The sequence below is a fragment of the Anoplopoma fimbria genome, chromosome 17 (genome assembly GCF_027596085.1).
Source record: "Anoplopoma fimbria isolate UVic2021 breed Golden Eagle Sablefish chromosome 17, Afim_UVic_2022, whole genome shotgun sequence".
Lineage (NCBI taxonomy): Eukaryota > Metazoa > Chordata > Actinopteri > Perciformes > Anoplopomatidae > Anoplopoma > Anoplopoma fimbria.
The window spans coordinates 19,438,798-19,446,319 of record NC_072465.1 but is presented as its reverse complement, the minus strand read 5'-3'; positions in this window follow the sequence as shown (position 1 = coordinate 19,446,319).

The following is a 7,522-nucleotide window of genomic DNA, read 5'->3' as shown; positions in this document are numbered from 1 at the left end:
GTTTTTGACATAATGTACTATGACTTTTTTATGACTTTCTTCAACACACCATACTATGACGTTTTAATGACTTTTTTTGACATTTCATAATTCTATAATTTTTTAACCCATTCAATACTTGGATAAACTATATACTAGGACAAAGTATGATTTTTTCATGACACTTTTACGACATACTACACTATGGCTTTTCAGTTTATTTTTATAGCCAGGCTACATTAACTACACACACTAATACACAAATGTCTTTTTTCAACATACCAAACTATGACTTTTTAAGACTTTTTTTCAACTTACTATACTAACCCTTTTTTCCTACTTATTTCAACATGCTTTACTAAGGCTTTTCGCAATACTGTAACTGTTAATTACTTTTTAAGCCATTATATGCTATGACTTTTTTAGAAATGCTATTAGATGAGTTTTTTATTTCTATTTTCATCATACTGTACTATGACTTTTTCCGAACCTTTTTCTCCCATACTATACCATGACTTTTTAGTGACTTTTTTCGCCATACAATACTATGACTTTTTCATCATACTGTACAATAACTTTTAATGATTTACGTTATGATTTTTTTTTTTATGCTATAAAATGCCTTTTTTTACATGATACAGTATGACTTTTTCATGACAATTTTATGACATACTATACTATGAACTTTAAGTTGCTTTTTTTAACCATTATATATTATGACTTTTTTTATGGCTCTTTTTGTCAAACTATATAATTACTTTTTAATTACTTTTTTTAAAAATGTTGTACAATATATTCATTACTTATTTCGACATGCTATGCTATGACCTTTCACAAAACTGTAACTTTTTTTTTCAAAATACTATATTATTACTTTTATCAACATGCTGTTGTGTGACTTTTTTTCATAACAATTTTTTTGACATACTACACTATGACTTTTTAATTGCTTTTTTTAGTACTAAGTTATGACTTGTTGTGACTTTTGTTTGTCTAACTATACAATTACTTTTTAATTACTTTTTTTGACATACTATACTATACTATGACTTTTTTCCCTATACTATGCTATACTACGACTTTTTACTGACTTTTCTGACATGCTATACTTCAACAACATTTCTTCAACATTTTTATCTATACTAAGCCATAACTTTTCCAGCATACTAAACTTTAACTTTTAAATGTCATTTTTTGACACGCAATACTATGACTTTCTTAAGACTATTTTCCATATTTAGGACTGAAGTTCTCTTGACATGTTGTACTACAACATTTTTTGCCATACTATACTATGACTTTTCTTTGCCTTACAAACGAAAAACTCCTGAAAATTCATAGAATAGTATGTTGAAAAAAGACATTTGTGATGACCCGGCCTTCCCCCTGGGGGTCTGAGTCCTGTTTGCTGGCTCTTCTATCTGTCAATCAGGATGTTGATCATCAGCTGATGAGGCACATCTGGGCCTGGTTTGGCTCAAGCTATGAAGTATCTCCGCCTGAACATGGATGGTCTCTTCCATTGCTGACAGGGCTGCTGTTGAGTTTTGTTTGTGCCACACATATCCACACATCCACACATGCTGACAATACTGATAACTGCTTCGCCACGGCTGTTTTGTTTAGTTATTGGTATTCTTTAAATAAATGTGTTTATTTATTACTTTTAACTTGTCTGGTAATCCATATATGTTTCAGCCTTTGAGCCAGGTTGTAACACATTAAAAAGTCATAGTATGGTATGACTTTTTAAGCCATTATATACTATGCTTTTTTTCTGACAATTTTCAACATACTATACAATGACTTTTTAATGATTTTTTTTTACAACATGCTATACTATGCCTTTTTTTGTCATAACATAAAATGAGTTTTAAATAACTTTTTTTTCAATGTGCCATGTTATGGCTTTTTACGACATGCTATACAATTACTTTTTTATAACTTTTTCAAACATACTATATAATTACTTTTTAATCATTCTTACGACATAATGACTTCTTTCTTGACAATTTTACGAAACAGTATACTATGACTGTAGGACTTATTTTTACATACTATAGTATGACTTTTTTCATGACAAAATTTCCTTTTACTTTTTTTCTTGTGACTTATTTCTATGATATACAATACTATGACTTTTTCTGACTTTTTTTACATTCTGTACTAGGCCTTTTTTATGACATTCTCCAACATTCTATACTATGACTTTTAAGTAACTTTTTTTCTATATGCTTTACTGTGACTTTTTTCACCCATATTGTAGTATGACTTTCTAGGACATAATACTATCACCTTTAAATGACTTTGTTTGATATACTATACTAATACTTTTTTGGGAAAAAAATTTCATGACAATTTTATGACATACTAAAAAACACACTAAACTAAGACTTTTTTCATTACCCACTACACTATATACTATACTATGATTTGTTTATATTTTTATTATAAACAATAATATGACTTTTTCTGACACTTTAACTACATATATATACATTTTTATGTACTATGACATTTTCTTTTACATTTTTATGACATATTTGGCTATGCCTTTTTTATCAATACATTTTCATGACATATGATACAAAGCTTTATTTCTTTCCAAAAAATTTATTTTATTTTATACTATGACACTTTTACGAATTTCATGACTTTTTTCAAAATAAATGTTTTGGCATACATTATTTTTTCAATGACAGACTATATAATGACATTTTTAATGACATACTATACTGTGATATTTATTATGGCATACTAAACAATTTTCATGACATTTCTTATGACATTTTCAATGCAAATCATATTATGATTTGCGGCTGTGGCACATGAGGTAGAGCGCTTGTCCCGTAACCACAAGGTTGGTGGTTCAAACCCCTCTACTGGCAACATGCCGAGGTGTCCTTGAGCAAGACACCTAACCCCAAGTTGCTCCCCGGGCGCTTCATTGCAGCCCACTGCTCCTCCGGGATGGGTTAAATGCAGAGAAATAATTTCCCCATTGTGGGACTAATAAAGGCTTAATTATTATTATTATTATTATTATGATATTCTTTATGACAAATTCATGGCTGACTAAAATTGGACTTTTTTATGACATATACTTTAAGATTATTTATTTGCTTGCTTTCAAAGTATTAAGGCAATATTTTGCTTCACTGGTGTTTCCTTGTGCTTAGTTCGTCCAGCATCAATGTTATCTTAGAGCTGACTGAGCTGATTCTTATGCGCCTCCCTGTTGTTCTCCAGCTGTCTCCTTAAGCACTTTTTGGAGGACAGAGATGCAAAATAACCTATAACACACACACACACACACACACACACACACACACACACACACACACACACACACACACACACACACACACACACACACACACACACACACACACACACACACACAATTAATTTATAAAAAACATGCAATTCCACAGTTACACTGTCTAGTCCTGTAACGATGGTAGTGTTTTCAGGTCCACCTCTCCTCATCTTGATGTTCTTATCTCTATCCAGTCTGCTGCTCCTCCCCCAACACTTCAGGTTTTTTCTCCGAGAACCAACAAATAAGACTTCAAGAATTTTTAGAATGAAGACGGTTAAAAAATGTGTGCAAATCACATCAAATAAATTACAGCGATAGTCCATAAAAACAAATTGGCTCATGCGCAGGCCTATGAACAAAATAATAAATAAAACATTATAGCAAAGAGCCAAAGAGTCACAACAAAATACCTGGCTTTGTTGATCATGTCCGTTTATTGATCTTGTCTTGGTAGTGAATGACACTGGCAACTTGTTAATGTAATTAACTGTTTGTTTAAATTCTGTTTCGTGTCTCTTTTATGTGAATTTTGTAAGATTTTTTTGTTAACTTTTTTGTTTTTAAGTCTGTTGAGTCTGTGTGAAACTTCTATGCTGCCATCTTGGCCATGGCCCCCATAGAAAAGAGAATTTAAATCACAATTGGAACATCCTGGATAGTTAAATATAGGGGTCTGCAACCAATTTGATGTGAAGTTTATGAAGGAGAGGTACCGCAAGTCCTTCCTTCCTGCTGCTGTCAGGCTGCACAACCAACTCTTCTCCCAGCAGACCACATGACACTAATACACTAATACACTAATACACTGTGCAATACAATATTTATAATATTTATAATAGTTTCTGTCTGTATATATAATATTTCAGTTACTGTGGATTCTCTACTGTTCTTTACTGTTTTTTATTGCTCATTTGCTTATTTATAATACTTATTTTGATCTGTGTTTTTTTAATTTATTTACTATGTCTCTTGTTTTGCACTATCCTCTTTGCTGCTGTAATCATGTAAATTTCCCCGCTGCTGGACTAATAAAGGATTATCTTATCTTATCTTATCTTATAAAACCACATCAAGATTTAAATCTTCAACTCTTTTAACTCCACACGCTAACACTCACTAACCCTACCAACCTGCCAACTATCTTGTACACCTGGAAGAAACGTTTTAAGGCTCTGCAGGCAATGAACAGTGGATCCTGTCCCGAGACCCTGAGGACAGTTAATGGTGGAAACTCTGGTCCTGAAATAAGACTCTCTGCTGATTATGTTGGTGACACAGAGCCTCTCCTGACACTTATGATTACACACACACACACACACACACACACACACACACACACACACACACACACACACACACACACACACACACACACACACACACACACACACACACACACACACACACACACACACACACACACACACACACACACATACTGTACACACACTGCAAAATACAGTATAAATACACAGAGGAGAGGACTAGATGTATCTGAGAGTGTAAACACAGAGCAGCATGGATTAACATAAACTACAGCACTATATATACACATTCAAACAGAGGACACATGCTGGATTTACAGTAACACACAGAGGCACAAAGCTCATTCTGTGTTTCTGTAACACTTTGACACACAAACGTGGTCTTCAGCAGCGTTCAGAGCCGAGGGTCATGGCACCAACTTGCAAGATGAACAGAGCAGCTGATAGACATCTCAGTATTGTGACATGGGGGAACACACTGGAACGGTAAGACTTCATTTATGGTTTACTTTTCATACTCTACACTAAATTTTCTGTAACAGTCTCAGGCTGCGTGGACCATAGAGTTGAAGAAGGGTTAGATTTGTTTATTCAGTGTGGTGTGCAGTGAGGTGTCACTGTATTTCCTATTGCAACATGCAGACTTGGTATGGTTTTCATCAATCATATGACAACTAATATACAGGATACAGGACTTAGAATGTTGTCTTTTCACCAATTCAATGTTTAATGATTTACAACAAACTAAATAATAGATTTTCTTTCTTACCACTACGGATTTCAAATTTTGCAGTTCTTTCTAGGGTAAAAGGTAAAATCTAATATAGAAACTATATGGTCTGAAGCAAACAAAGTATGTACAGTAATGTTTCATCACTGCATTGAAACATTACTTAATTAAAGGGTCAGTTCACATAAATCATAAAAACTTTAGTCCCGCTGATATTTAGCCATGTACATTTTTTTTGTTAAGGTTTTGAGCTAACTGTCTCTGAAGTTTTTATCTTCATCCCAAATACAATGGAGATAAATGGAATTGTAGTTGTGGTCTAAGAGTCTTCATTCATCATTGCAAAAGAGTCACACTGCTGGTGTGGCGGAAAAAAATATATATTAACGTCTTTAAAGAGACAATATTCTCTCTCTGTATATCAAGACAACCGATGTCGATAGTGTTCACAGACTATTTCTTTGGTTAAAAGCAGTTCCAATAAAAATAATTTTCAGCATATTCTGTGGATTATTTAGAACAAGAGGAATACTGTTCCTGAAGTACAAGTTGTGTGGTGCGGTGGCAGAATACTCTCATTAATCAAACCAACATGATTGAGTATGAGGTTCATCCCAGAGAAACTTGAGTTAATAAGCCTTTGACCCTTTGACCATTGTATTCAGTCAAAAAACCCGTTGGCATGGGTAAAATCCATTTGATTCCACTCTGCGTGCCTTCTCAGTACCCTCAGTCTCTTGAACATCTAGTTCCCATGCAGAGACACGCCACATTTAGTTGATTTATGGTGCCACAGAGTCAGATTTCTCTCCCTGAAGTGTAGGGCTTAGTGAGTAATAATTGGCTCATATCACTGAGTGGACAGAGAGAGGGAGATCAGAGGGATCGCCATCATCATCAGGGAGACGGATGGAGAAAATATAAATAAAACAGTTTAGTGTGTAAAGCAAGAGGCTGGCAAGCACACAAGGGGAATATAGTATTTAGTTTTAGAGGATAAGTGACACGAGATAAAATACTCTACTTCCATTTTTAATTGACATCACAGTTTAAATACTGTGTAAGTCTATCAGGAGGAACATTCTCTGGCATTGTTGTTTCTCTTTCTCTGCTACATTAAAATATAAAACATTTTGGTGAAAACAAAACAGCTCAAAGTGACACAGGAGACGGAGAACCATATGTCGCGATGTAACTTCTCATCATTTTTGCAATATGTTGAGTCATGTCAAAGAGCATGGGAGTATGAGAGTGAGTCTGACCCAGCAGCCAAAGCAGAACAAGCAAGGAGGGAGGCGGACAGCAGGCAGGGGGTTTTCCCATGCAAGCCACGTTGTCGCACAGCTCTCACAATACTCTATAAATAAAGACTAGTAATGTATTTAGGACCTAGAACTATAAAAATGTTTAGGGACGACGTTCATTGTCTTTTCTGATCTTGTAGGTTTATGTGCTTTCCTTATTTGGTGTCTTAATGGACAGAAAACTGATTATTCTACTCTCTCAGAAAACACTGTTGTTTGTGTCATTTCCAATAAAACTATTTTGACTACGCTGTTAAAGTAAGTTGTTGATATGATCTTAATTAGGATTTGAGGGGCTGTGCTGTTGATTGAAGGTGCCACTTCTGGCTCTGTCGCTGCACTTTTTGCATATTATAAAAAAGGTCTCTGACACCATATTTATTTTCTTTTTGCATTATGAATTCTGTTAATCAACCTCAGCTCAAAAGATCAGTGGAGAAAAAAAGGAGCAGCCTGTCAAAGAAGTCAAAGAAAATTTACTTAAATGTTTGGGTGGCAATTTTCTGTGCAGTGCAGTATCCAGCACAGCAGTTAACCTATCGGGCTGTTGTGGGTGGCTTTCGAGGACAAGCTTTTGTTTATGTATTTTGGTTCGGGTGACTCCGGTGGGTTTCAGTGAAAGACTCTCTGTGTAGTTCCCTAATTTGCGGCTGCGGTGGAAAATTCTCATTGGGGATTTGAGTACACGCGGCTTGAAAGCCTCGCAGTCAACACTTCATCAGTGAGTGAGGTCAACTCACTCACACTTCACTCAACGTGTGTACACATATACACAAACACACACTCACAGACAAAGACACGCACTCTCTCTCTCTCTCTTTCTCTCTCACACACACACACACTGACACAGTTTAGGCCTGCCTAACCAATGAGAGTGAAGTGGAGTCGGCCCAGAAGTGGGTGGGAGAGCTGTTGAAACAGA